The sequence below is a fragment of the Manis javanica genome, chromosome 8 (assembly GCF_040802235.1).
Source record: "Manis javanica isolate MJ-LG chromosome 8, MJ_LKY, whole genome shotgun sequence".
Lineage (NCBI taxonomy): Eukaryota > Metazoa > Chordata > Mammalia > Pholidota > Manidae > Manis > Manis javanica.
The window spans coordinates 53,219,685-53,234,498 of record NC_133163.1 but is presented as its reverse complement, the minus strand read 5'-3'; the positions used below and the strand labels follow the sequence as shown (position 1 = coordinate 53,234,498).

The 14,814-nt window shown below is 39.4% G+C and overlaps 1 long non-coding RNA gene across 1 annotated transcript in view; it reads left to right on the top strand.

Moving 5' to 3' along the window:
• The window catches only part of LOC140843087 (uncharacterized), a 333,306-nt gene that overhangs the window by 234,781 nt on the left and 83,711 nt on the right, over window positions 1-14,814 (top strand). The window lies entirely within an intron of this gene.

Below are 14,814 nucleotides of genomic sequence, written 5' to 3'. Positions count from 1 at the left end.
ATTGCAATAATGCAGGTGAGAAAATAGGAGGACTTATTTTCCTCCTGAGATAAAAGGTGCAGAGATGGAGGAGAAAGGAGAGTAGAAAGAGATGGTATAAGGAGAGAGGCTGTATGGAGATATGGCCAGTGGAAGTTTCCTATTGTGGGAGGATAAGGGACATTTTAAATATACTTTTAAATTGTTGCCATATTTCTCTTTCTGCTTAAGATTTTCAGTCAAGCCTATTTTACTCACAAATGTACTGTGTGTGTGTGTGTGTGTGTGTGTGTGTGTGCATGTGTCTATATCTTCTATATCTTTTTTTTATTAAATAAATGGTCTGGGTATTTCAACTGGGTTGGCATATAGAACAGTGGTATACATATTAATGGTAGTGGGATCTTGAAATTAAACATAATCAGGAAAATGGAAGCTATTGGAGTTGGCAAAAATATGGGGAAGGCTTTGGATCTTGAAGTAGGATTTGAACAAATCTTATCTAGTTGCAAGAGGCTTGACACCTCCAGCTGAATACTGACTTAAGGCAAAGCTAGAGATTTAAATTTTTTGAGCTACCCCTTGTAGATATAATGAATAATAGAGTGACTATTGGAGGGAAAATACCAGAGAAAAAATGTTTGTACTTTAGTATTTATTTCAGATAGAAGAAAAAGATGATAGGTTTAGTAAAGACAATGAAAGATGACATACATAAGAACCAACACTGCATGTTGTGACAGGGTCTGCTGGTTTCCCACTCAAATCCAAGCTTCCACTTCATAATTACAGAATCCTAACTTTTATTGTATAGCTAAAATACCATACATCGTATCCTCCCTGAGTAGCAAGCTTTAACTCAGTTCTGGCCAATGAGATGTTAAGTAGAAGTTGGATGGAAGTGTTGACAGAATGAGAAGGAGCCTTAAAGGTGGGTAGGCAGCTGAGCTGAGTCCTTTTTGTTTCCCCCTTTCCTCTTTTCCGTCTTTAGGAAATTGGAAATGCTATGATGGCTGGAGCTTCAGCAGTCATTATGGAAAATTAAATGCCCTTAAAGATGGACCATGATTGCTAGGAATGATGGAACAAAGAGTAGGATTCCTGGGCTTCCAACTCTAGACTTTAATGTGAAAGAAAAATAAGTTATTTTTCTTACTTAAGCCACAGCTAATTTAGGTTTTCTGTTTGTGCCAATACAACTGCCATGGAATAATGGCAGCTACCATTTATTGAGCACTATTATATTTCAGGTGTACTGCTTTTTATATTAGTTCAGTTAATCATGACATAGGTGCTATTATTTTAACTAATTTAAAAAATGAGGGAAGTGTACTTAGAAGTATTATATTATGTATTATACAGTGTGATGTAATCACCCAGCTAGTGTGCGGCTTCAAACTTATTTGTTTGAATTTAATGCTTGGGTCTTATCTACTCCAGTGTGCTGTCAGGTGGGAATAAAACTTCATTGAGGTGCTCTTATTTCAAACTACTATTTTTCTCTAAACTTAATATTTTATCATTGACCAACTATACTTTTAAGACTTGAAAAGTCTTCTTTCACACTTGGTTTTGACAATTCCCATCCCACCCAGGCCTCAATCCACTGCAGCTATGCTACAGCTCAGCATGCTACTAAATCCTGCCAGGGTCTGCTTTGTACAGTTCTCTGTGATAGCAATCCCGAGGCAGGGGGAGAACTGTGCTCTCAGAAGGTAGGTCTTTGTTCAAAATTGAAAGGAGTAGCAGCTGGCCTAAAATTATGACTGGCATCTGGTTTCAGACTCATTATGGTTGCTGTGATGCTGTCTCAGATTCACTGAAATGTTTTTCCTCTGAGAACAAAGCTTTCAGAAACTCAAAACACCTGTATTAACTGGTGGCCTAAAAGAAGCATTTACCTGCTAACTTCCTGGCTGGGTTTCAAGTAGCTTGGCAGAGCCTTCCTGCTGTTACTAGGCTGCTGTAAAGAATTAATTATTCTGGATAGCTAGGGCTATTTCAATGGAAACTGCCTCATTTAAAAAAATCTGTCCTTTGAAATTTCCTAATAAACATTAAGAATCCATTAGCAACATAGTAAAGAAAATAAGAAGGTTAAAACGAGTAAAGGTATCATCTCAGTCATCTCTACTGAAGACACAGCAATATTCATTAGTTTATGTGGATGTTTTTGCTTTATGGTTAATCTAGATGACAGAGATGAAAGAGCTTCAGATCTGTTTATATGTGTCTGGGGGTGGAGTATGAGAGAGTAGGTATGAATGGAAAGAATCTCCTCAATTTTTTTCACAATTGCATGAATACTTAGCATTTATTGAATGCCTGTTAGATGTCAGATGCCACGTGAGGTACTTCTCTCATGTAATGCAATCCTTGCATCAGCCTCCATGAGGTAAAGCACAGTTTGTAAATATGAAAATATTCAGAGACATTGAGTGAATTGCCCAAGATCACACAGTGGGAATTTATATATAGACTGTCAGTCCCCAAAGTGCAGACTCTTTCAGTTTTATTGTTATATTGCAAAAAGCATTCAGGAAAATAGAAGAGGAGGGAATACATCCAAACTCATTCTGTGAAGTCAGTATCACTCTAATACCCAAACCAGGCAAAGACACCACAAAAAAAGAAAATTACAAATATCCATGATGAATATAGATGCAAAAATACTCAACAAAATATTAGCAAAGCGAATCCAAAAATATATCACGTGGATCATACACCATGATCAAGTGGGATTCATCTCAGAGATGCAAGGACGGTACAACATTCAAAAATCCATCAACATCATCCACCACATCAAGAAAAAGAAGGACAAAAACCACACGATCATCTCCATAGATGCTGAAAAAGCATTCGACAAAATTCAACATCCATTCATGATAAAAACTCTCAACACAATGGGTATAGAGGGCAAGTACCTCAACATAATAAAGGCCATATGTGACAAACTCACAGCCAACATCATATTTAACAGTGAGGAGCTGAAAGCTTTTCACCCAAGATTGGGAACAAGACAGGGATGCCCACTCTCCCCACTGTTATTCAACATAGTATTGGAGGTCCTAGCTACGGCAACCAGACAAAACAAAGAAATAAAAGGTATCCAGATTGGTAAGGAAGAAGTGAAACTGTCACTATTTGCAGATGACATGATATTGTACATAAAAACCCTAAAGACTCCACTCCAAAACTATTAGAACTAATATCTGAATTCAGCAAAGTTGCAGGATACAAAATTAATACACAGAAATCTGTTGCATTCCTATAAACTAATGATGAACTGGCAGAAAGAAAAATCAGGAAAACAATTCCATTCACAATTGCATCAAAAAGAATAAAATACCTAAGAATAAACCTAACCAAGGAAGTGAAAGACCTATACTCTGAAAACTACAAGATACTCTTAAGAGAAATTAAAGAGGACACTAACAAATAGAAATTCATCCCATGCTCTTGGGTAGGAAGGATTAATATTGTTAAATGGCCATCCTGCCTAAAGCGATCTACAGATTCAATGCAAAAATACCAACTCCATTCTTCAATGAACTGGAACAAATAGTTCTAAAATTCATATGGAACCGCAAATACCCCAAATAGCCAAAGCAATCCTGACAAGGAAGAATAAAGCAGGGGGGATCTTGCTTCCCAACTTCAAGCTCTACTACAAAGGCACAGTAATCAAGACAATTTGGTACTGGCACAAGAACAGAGCCACAGACCAGTGGAAAAGAATAGAGAGTTCAGATATTAACCCAAACATATATGGTCAATTAATATATGACCTAGGAACCTTGGATATACACTGGGGAAATGACAGCCTCTTCAACAGCTGGTGTTGGCAAAACTGGCCAGCTACATGTAAGAGAATGAAGCTGGATTATTGTCTAACCCCAAACACAAAAGCAAATTCAAAATGGATCAAAGACTTGAAGGTAAGTTATGAAACCATAAAACTCTTAGATAAAAACATAGGCAAAAATGTCTTGGACATAAACATGAGCAATTTCTTCATGAACATATCTCCCTGGGCAAGGGAAACAAAAGCAAAAATGAACAAGTAGGACTATATCAAGCTGAAAAGCTTCTGTACAGCACAGGACACCATCAATACAACAAAAAAGCATCCTATCAGTATTGGAATATATATTCAGAAATGACATATCTGCTAAAGGGTTGACATCCAAAATATATAAAGAGCTCATGCACCTCAACAAACAAATAACCCAATTAAAAAATGGGCAGAGGATCTGAACACTTATTCAAAGAAGAAATTCAGATGGCCAACAGGCAAATGAAAATGTGTTCCACATTGCTCATCATCAGAGAAATGCAAATTAAAACCACAATGTTAAAAACAAATGTTGACGAGGATGTGGAGAAAGGGGAACCCTCTTACACTACTGGTGGGAATGTAAATCAGTTCAACCATTGTGGAAAGCAGTATGGAGGTTCTTCAAAAACTAAAAATATAAAACCATTTGACCCAAGAATTCCACTCTAGGAATATACTCTGAAAATGCAGCAGCCGAGTTTGAAAAAGACATATGCACCCCTATGTTTATTGCAGCACTATTTACAATAGCCAAGAAATGGAAGCAACCTTAGTGTCCATCAGTAGATGACTGGATAAAGAAGATGTGGTATATATACACAATGGAATACTACTCAGCCATAAGAAGAAAACAAATCCTACCATTTCCAGCAACATGGATGGAACTAGAGGGTACTATGCTGAGTGTTATAAGCCAGGCGGAGAAAGACAAGTATCAAAGGATTTCACTCATCTGTGGAGTATAAGAACAAAGCAAAAACTGAAGGAACAAAACAGCAGCAGACTCACAGTACCCAAGAATGGACTAACAGTTACCATAGGGAATGGGACTGGGGAGGATGAGTGGGAAGGGAGGGATAAGGGGGAAAAATGGGCAATACGATTAGCACACATAATGTAGTGGGTGGGCACGGGGAAGGCAATATAACACAGAGAAGACAAGTAATGATTCTACAGCATCTTACTATGCTGATGGATAGTGAGTTTAATGGGGTATGTGATCGGGACATGATAATGGGAGGAGTCTAGTAACCATAATGTTGCTCATGTAATTGTACATTAATGATACCAAAAAAATAAGAAAAAAACCTTCAGGTCTGTGGGATATTTTAAACAGAAATCTGCTTTATTGAACTTCAAAGATATTGAAAACTTAAGTGCCCTTTGTAAACAACTCTGGATGACTGATTATAGTCTGGTTTGAAGTTTCAAGATCTCACATTCTCTTTCCTACAGCTACCCTTTGATCATTTCATATATGTAAAAGAAATAATGCGGTTAATTAATTTAGTTTATTATTAATTGTCTTGGCAAAAGTTTGATGAAGAAGGAAATGGAAATTACTGATTAGAATGAGCTTTGTTTATTATTTTTTAATTTCATTTAATGGTACATTACCATTCTTCATTCCCATGATTCTTTGAATTGACTTTAGTTGAAAAAAAATCTCTAAATTGCTCTCATTTAGCAAGTGAATACAGTATTGTTTTTACAAATAAGAAAACAAAATTATATTTGTTTATAATGGTTTATACTTACACTAATGGTTGCATAAAGAAACAAAACAAATCGTTAAAGTAACCAGCTTCATTTGTTACTTTGAGGAGGGCCTATAACCAGAAAAAAGTAGTCATGGATCACTTTGAATGGCATATTGGTTCACTTGATGGATGACCTGGCTATGTATACAGTTGATGCTTAAAATCCTTAGAGTAGGGAGCCAGGATGGCGGCGTGAGTAGAGCAGTGGAAATCTCCTCCCAAAAACACATAGAGCTATGAAAATATAACAAAGAAAAATCTTCCTAAAATAGAGACCACAGGACACAGGACAACATCCAGACCACATCCACACCTGCAAGAACCCAGCGCCTTGCGAAGGGGGTAAGATACAAGCCCCAGCCCGGCGGGACCCTAGCGCCCCTCCCCCCGGCTCCCGGCGGGTGGAAAGAAACTGGAGCGGTTTTTTTTTTTGGCGAGCGCTTTTTGGAAGCCTTAAAGGGACGGGCCCCCGTTGCTAGGGAGGCAGGGTGGTGGGACCGGTGAGCAGGTGCCTGGGAACGGCGCCTGAGGACAAAGAATATCCCGCATTTCTCCTGCGGGACCGGCGGGCGGGTGCCTGAGACCGGTGCCTGAGGACGGAGGAAATCGCGCGTTTTTCCCCTTTTTTTTTTCTCCTTTTGACGAGCGCTTTTTGGAAGCCTTAAAGGGACAGGGACCCCAGTGCTAGGGAGGCAGGGTGGCGGGACTGGTGAGCGGGTGCCTGGGACAGGCGCCTGAGGACAAAGAATATCCCACGTTTTTCCCTGCGGGACCGGTGGGCGGGTGCCTGAGACTGGCACTTGAGGACAGAGGAAATCGCGCGTTTCACCCCCTTTTTTTTTCTCTTTTCTGCGAGTGCTTTTTGGAAGTCTAAAAGGGACAGGGACCCCGGTGCTGGGGAGGCAGGGCGGCGGGACTGGTGAGCGGGTGCCTGGGACCAGTGCGTGAGGACAAAGAATATCAAGCGTTCCTTCCCTGCGGGACTGGTGGGTGGGTGCTTTTTGGAAGCCTTGAAAAGACAGGGACCCTGGTGCTAGGGAGACAGGGCAGCAGGACCAGTGAGCGGGTGCCTGGGACCGGCACCTGAGGACAAAAAAAAAAAAAAAAAAAAAATCGCTTGTTTTTTCCTTTTTTTTTTTTTTTCTTTCTTTCTGTTCCCTCTCTCATTGTTGCTGTTGTTGTTTTGGTTTGGAGAGTGCTTTTTGGAAGTCTTAAAGGGGCAGGACAGGTCACTTAGACCAGAGGCAGGGAATCTGGGGATCTCTGGGCACTCTAACCCCTGGGCAGCAGGGAGCACAGAGGCCCCTTACGGAGATAAATAGCCTCCTGGCCACTCCCCCTCCAACGGGACTCCACCATTTTGGAGGAACAGCCCCAGCCAGGCCAAGCCCACAGCAACAGCGGAGATAAACCCCAAAGCAACTCGGCAGGAAGCAGAAGCCCTGTCTGCGCACAGGTGCCCAGCACAAGCAACTAGAGGTCGCTATTCTCCCAGGAAAAGGCTACAAACCAACAAGAAGGGAAGCTCTTCCAGCGGTCACTTGTACCAGCTCTGCAAACTATCTCTATCACCATGAAAAGGCAAGACTACAGGCAGACAAAGATCACAGAGACAACACCTGAGAGGGAGACAGAGCTAACTAGTCCTCCTGAAAAAGAATTCAAAATAAAAATCATGAACATACTGACAGAGATGCAGAGAAAAATGCAAGAGCAATGGGATGAGATGCAGAGAAAAATGCAAGAGCAGTGGGATGAGATGCAGAGAAAAATGCAAGAGCAGTTAGATGAAGTCCAGAAGGAGATCACAGATGTCAGGAAAGAGATCACAGAAGTGAAACAATCCCTGGAAGGATTTATAAGCAGAATGGATAAGATGCAAGAGGCCATTGAAGGAATAGAAGCCAGAGAACAGGAACGTATAGAAGCTGACATAGAGAGAGATAAAAGGATCTCCAGGAATGAAACAACACTAAGAGAAATGTGTGACAAATACAAAAGGAATAACATTCGTATTATAGGGATACCAGAAGAGGAAGAAAGAGGAAAAGGGATAGAAAGTGTCTTTGAAGAAATAATTGCTGAAAACTTCCCCAAACTGGGGGAGGAAATAATCGAACAGACCATGGAATTACACAGAACTCCCAACAGAAAGGATCCAAGGAGGACAACACCAAGACACATAGTAATTAAAATGGCAAGGGTCAAGGACAAGGAAAGAGTTTTAAAGGCAGCTAGAGAGAAAAAGGTCACCTATAAAGGAAAACCCATCAGGCTAACATCAGACTTCTCGACAGAAACCCTACAGGCCAGAAGAGAATGGCATGATATACTTAATGCAATGAAACAGAAGGGCCTTGAACCAAGGATACTGTATCCAGCACGACTATCATTTAAATATGATGGCGGGATTAAACAATTCGCAGACAAGCAAAAGCTGAGGGAATTTGCTTCCCACAAACCACCTCTACAGGGCATCCTACAGGGACTGCTCTAGATGGGAGCACCCCTAAAAAGAGCACAGAACAAAACACACAACATATGAAGAATGGAGGAGGAGGAATAAGAAGGGAGAGAAGAAAAGAATCTCCAGACAGTGTATATAACAGCTCAATAAGCGAGCTAAGTTAGGCAGTAAGATACTAAAGAAGCTAACCTTGAACCTTTGGTAACCATGAGTCTAAAGCCTGAAATGGCAACAAGTACATATCTCTCAATAGTCACCCTAAATGTAAATGGACTTAATGCACCAATCAAAGGACACAGAGTAACAAAATGGATAAAAAAGCAAGACCCATCTATATGCTGCTTACAAGAAACTCACCTTAAACCCAAAGATAAGCATAGACTAAAAGTCAAGGGATGGAAAAACATATTTCAGGCAAACAACAGTGAGAAGAAAGCAGGGGTTGCAGTACTAATATCAGACAAAATAGACTTCAAAACAAAGAAAGTAACAAGAGATAAAGAAGGATACTACATAATGATAAAGGGCTCAGTACAACAAGAGGATATAACCATTCTAAATATATATGCACCCAATACAGGAGCACCAGCATATGTGAAGCAAATACTAACAGAACTAAAGAGGGAAATAGACTGCAATGCATTCATTGTAGGAGACTTCAACGCACCACTCACCCTAAAGGATAGATCCACCGGGCAGAAAATAAGTAAAGACACATAGGCACTGAACAACACACTAGAACAGATGGACCTAATAGACATCTATAGAACTCTACATCCAAAAGCAACAGGATATACATTCTTCTCAAGTGCACATGGAACATTCTCCAGAATAGACCACATACTAGCTCACAAAAAGAGCCTCAGTAAATTCCAAAATATTGAAATTCTACCAACCAATTTTTCAGACCACAAAGGTATGAAAGTAGAAATAAATTCTACAAAGAAAACAAAAAGGCTCACAAACACATGGAGGCTTAACAACATGCTACTAAATAATCAATGGATCAATGAACAAATCAAAATAGAGATCAAGAAATATATAGAAACAAATGACAACAACAACACTAAGCCCCAACTTCTGTGGGATGCAGCGAAAGCAGTCTTAAGAGGAAAGTATATAGCAATCCAGGCACACTTGAAGAAGGAAGAATAATCCCAAATGAATAGTCTAACATCACAATTATTAAAACTGGAAAAAGAAGAACAAAGGAGGCCTAAAGTCAGCAGAAGGAGGGACATAATAAAGATCAGAGAAGAAATAAACAAAACTGAGAAGAATAAAACAATAGCAAAAATCAACGAAACCAAGAGCTGGTTCTTTGAGAAAATAAACAAAATAGATAAGCCTCTAGCCCAACTTATTAAGAGAAAAAGAGAGTCAACACAAATCAACATAATCAGAAATGAGAATGGAAAAATCACGACAGACTCCACAGAAATACAAAGAATTATTAAAGACTACTATGAAAACCTATATGCCAACAAGCTGGAAAACCTAGAAGAAATGGACAACTTCCTAGAAAAATACAACCTCCCAAGACTGACCAAGGAAGAAACACAAAAGTTAAACAAACCAATTACGAGCAAAGAAATTGAAACAGTAATCAAAAAACTACCCAAGAACAAAACCCTGGGGCCGGACGGATTTACCTCGTAAGTTTATCAGACACACAGAGAAGACATAATACCCATTCTCCTTAAAGTGTTCCACAAAATAGAAGAAGAGGGAATACTCCCACACTCATTCTATGAGGCCAACATCACCCTAATACCAAAACCAGGCAAAGACCCCACCAAAAAAGAAAATTACAGACCAATATCCCTGATGAATGTAGATGCAAAAATACTCAATAAAATATTAGCAAACAGGATTCAACAGTATATCAAAAGGATCATACACCATGACCAAGTGGGATTCATCCCAGGGATGCAAGGATGGTACAACATTTGAAAATCCATCAACATCATCCACCACATCAACAAAAAGAAAGACAAAAACCACATGATCATCTCCATAGATGCTCAAAAAGCATTTGACAAAATTCAACATCCATTCATGATAAAAACTCTCAGCAAAATGGGTATAGAGGGCAAGGACCTCAACATAATAAAGGCCATATATGATAAACCCACACCCAGCATTATACTGAAGAGCGAGAAGTTGAAAGCATTTCCTCTGAGATCGGGAACCAGACAGGGATGCCCACTCTCCCCACTGTTATTTAATATAGTACTGGAGGTCCTAGCCATGGCAACGAATCAATAGAAAGAGAAATCAGGAAAACAATTCCATTCACCATTGCATCAAAAAGAATAAAATACCTAGGAATAAACCTAACCAAAGAAGTGAAAGACTTATACTCTGAAAACTACAAGTCACTCTTAAGAGAAATTAAAGGGGACACTAATAAATGGAAACTCATCCCATGCTCATGGCTAGGAAGAATTAATATCGTCAAAATGGCCATCCTGCCCAAAGCAATATACAGATTTGATGCAATCCCTCTCAAATTACCAGCAACATTCTTCAATGAATTGGAACAAATAATTCTAAAATTCATATGGAAACACCAAAGACCCCGAATAGCCAAAGCAATCCTGAAAAAGAAGAATAAAGTAGGGGGGATCTCACTCCCCAACTTCAAGCTCTACTACAAAGCCATAGTAATCAAGACAATTTGGTACTGGCACAAGAACAGAGCCACAGACCAGTGGAACAGATTAGAGACCCCAGAAATTAACCCAAACATATATGGTCAATTAATATTTGATAAAGGAGCCATGGACATACAATGGCAAAATGACAGTCTCTTCAACAGATGGTGCTGGCAAAACTGGACAGCTACATGTAGAAAAATGAAACTGGACCATTGTCTAACCCCATATACAAAGGTAAACTCAAAATGGATCAAAGACCTGAATGTAAGTCATGAAACCATTAAACTCTTGGAAAAAACATAGGCAAAAACCTCTTAGACATAAACATGAGTGATCTCTTCTTGAACATTTCTCCCCGGGCAAGGAAAACAACAGCAAAAATGAGCAAGTGGGACTACATTAAGCTGAAAAGCTTCTGTACAGCGAAAGACACCATCAATAGAACAAAAAGGAACCCTACAGTATGGGAGAATATATTTGAAAATGACAGATCCGATAAAGGCTTGACGTCCAGAATATATAAAGAGCTCACACGCCTCAACAAAGAAAAAACAAATAACCCAATTAAAAAATGGGCAGAGGAACTGAACAGACATTTCTCCAAAAAAGAAATGCAGATGGCCAGGAGACACATGAAAAGATGCTCCACATCGCTAATTATCAGAGAAATGCAAATTAAAACTACAATGAGGTATCACCTCACACCAGTAAGGATAGCTGCCATCCAAAAGACAAACAACAACAAATGTTGGCGAGGCTGTGGAGAAAGGGGAACCCTCCTACACTGCTGGTGGGAATGTAAATTAGTTCAACCATTGTGGAAAGCAGTATGGAGGTGCATCAAAATGCTCAAAACAGACCTACCATTTGACCCAGGAATTCCACTCCTAGGAATTTACCCTAAGAACGCAGCAATCAAGTTTGAGAAAGACAGATGCACTCCTATGTTTATCGCAGCACTATTTACAATAGCCAAGAATTGGAAGCAACCTACATGTCCATCGGTAGATAAATGGATAAAGAAGATGTGGTACATATACACAATGGAATACTACTCAGCCATAAGAAGTGGAAAAATCCAACCATTTGCAGCTACATGAATGGAGCTGGAGAGTATTACGCTCAGTGAAATAAGCCAAGCGGAGAAAGAGAAATACCAAATGATTTCACTCATCTGAGGAGTATAGGAACAAAGGAAAAACTGAAGGAACAAAACAGCAGCAGAATTACAGAACCCAAAAATGGACTAACAGGTACCAAAGGGAATGGAACTGGGGAGGATGGGTGGGCAGGGAGGGATAAGGGGGGGGAGAAGAAGGGGGGTATTAAGATTAGCATGCATGGGGGGGAGGGAGAAAGGGGAGGGTGGGCTGCACAACACAGAGAGGACAAGTAGTGTCTCTACAACATTTTGCTTAGCTGATGGACAGTAACCGTAATGTGGTTGTTAGGGGGGACCTGATATAGGGGAGAGCATAGTAAACACAGTATTCTTCATGTAAGTGTAGATTAAAAATTTAAAAAAGAAAAAAAAAGAAAGAAAGAAAGAAAAGGGGGATTACTCCTTAACAGGATAAAACTATTGGTAAATCAAAGATCAATGCATGCTTTAAATATCCTTAATGTTGATCACTTAAAGGGTGTCAGATGATCAGCTATGGAGGTACTCTTTTCTGATAATATTCCTTTCTCTTAATAAAAAAAAAAAAAAAGCAGTTACTGTGTGCTGACCTCCAGTGAGTTCTGCACAGTGGTATAGAGGGCATGTCAAAGTGTGGGCAAAGGGTCTGTTTGTTTCTACGCAGAAGATCAAGGCCTAGCTTGACTACCCAGAAAATGAACTAAGATACGATATGAGGAGGAGCTTCTGGCATCAGCACTCTCTGGATGACTTGTGCCAGGGGATGATCATCAAAAAGCCTCCACAGGGATCCAGACGATGCTGCGGTTGTGGCTGCATCCGGCCCACCGTCTCCTGGACTTGCCATAAGAATGAGGAGGGAGATGTCTAGGCTGGCATGTGCATACAGTGAGACAACGAATTTGACCGGATCTGTACTGTTGGAACTCAACCAGGAATTGGGAGGGGTGCAAGTTGTAGCACTCCAAAATCTCATGACTATAGACTATCTATGGTTAAAAGAACATATGGGATGTGAACAGATCCCAGAAATGGGCTGCTTTAATTTGTCTGATGGTTCAAGTACAGTTGGACAATATCCATCATATCATAGATAAATTTTCACAAATGCCTAGGGTGCCTAAATGGTTTTCTTGGCTTCACTGGAGATGGATGGTAATTATCGATTTGCTTTGTTTATGTCACCGTATTCCTATTATGTTAATATGTGTGTGCAAATTAGTTAGTAGTTTAAAACCTATACATACTTAAGGTACTATACAAGAAGATATGTCAAAGAAATAATCAATCCTCCCAAGTTTCCTTCATATGCTACATCTATAGCTTTTCTTCTTCCTTCCTAATTACAACCCTTAAATAGAATTCGTGCCTCATATCGAATTTACCGAGTATCATAATTCCTCCAGGTGGTAAAGATCCCTCGAGACAAGTGCTGGGCATAGAAGCCACAGGGCATAAATCTGCAAAGAAGTAAAAAGCTAACCTTTTCAAACAATATGGCTTCTCTCTCACTTACCAACTTTACATTTCCCTGTATGGCCCCGGAAGATGACTGGTTAGCCAGAGACGGGTAAGATTCCTCAAGGGAGGAACAACCTAAGACAGGCACAGTTGCAGGGGGGCCATCAGGTGAGAACTTGGGGATCAACAGAGGTGCGGCTCAGGACCTCACCCCCCCCCCCCCCGCTTTGAGAGAAATCTTCTGCATCCGTGGATATCTTGCTGCCCTTGTCTAGCCTGGATTAATACTTAGTTCATAGGCACACACCTGATCATCTGATCATCTACATTTGCCTTCTTACAGCACTAAACTATGTTTTCTACCTTTATCTTGCATCTACCTACCACTTCAGCATTTTATTAAAAATAAAAATAATAATAATAATAGGAGAAATGTGGAATCAACATATATATCAAGTACAAAAATCAAACGAATATTCATATTTGACCTGATTGTTTTTAAGTCATATTGCATGATCAAAACCGAAAGTTTCTGTGATGACTGCCCTTGTACTGTTCACCATGTAAGAATTTATTCACTATGTAAGAATTCGTTCACCATGTAAGAACTTGTTCGTTATGCTTCAGAAGATTGGAGACTGACGAGAATTAGGCTTGAGATGGATTAATGATTGTACATTTAGCGTTGACCCCCCTATACTGAATTTTATTGTTGTTAACAACCATTTGATCAATAAATATGAGAGATGCCCTCTCAAAAAAAAAAAAAATCCTTAGAGTAGCTGAAAGATTTTGTCACCATTAGCAGTAACCAACATTATGCAGCAAACTGTAAATTTTCTGCTTAAAGGAAATTTATCATTCACTAAATTTTACATGAAGGCAAGGTAACATTGATTATTTTGGTAGCTATGAAATGTATGCCCTTGTCAGTTATCCTCTATGGAAATTTTGAATCAGAAATAGATATTGTTATTTAATTTTCATTTTGTATATCTTTCCATTTAATAAGGTCTAGAAAAAGTAATATCAAATTCTAGAGCTCTTCTCTCAGTATGTTTAAGTAAGTACAGTATTTTTCAGTTTCCTTCATGGGTTGGATATTGACTAAATCATTACTATTAGGAAATTCTGCAATCAATTGATTGTTCAGTGTATGTGAAACATTTGTTTCTTTGGAAACATGTAAAGAAAGAGAAAATATCTAAGTATTTACAAAATATTTGACAAGATTAAATATTCTTACCACCACTAACTTGTTGCTGTATTTGTGGGTGAATGTGTAGGAAAAGAAGAGTTGATCTACGCAGTCTGACTCCACGGATTGTTTGTTTTTACCCTGTTGAATAATTTTCCTACAATTGAGGAATAAGCTGGAATCTTGTATTTCCATTGGAGATGGGAAATTCGTTTGGAGTATAATTTTTCCTGGATTCTTGTTTTTTGGAATGATTGTTTACCTTGCCTTCTTAGTTATGCAAGTTCAGGGGACATTTGCAGCCTCTGTT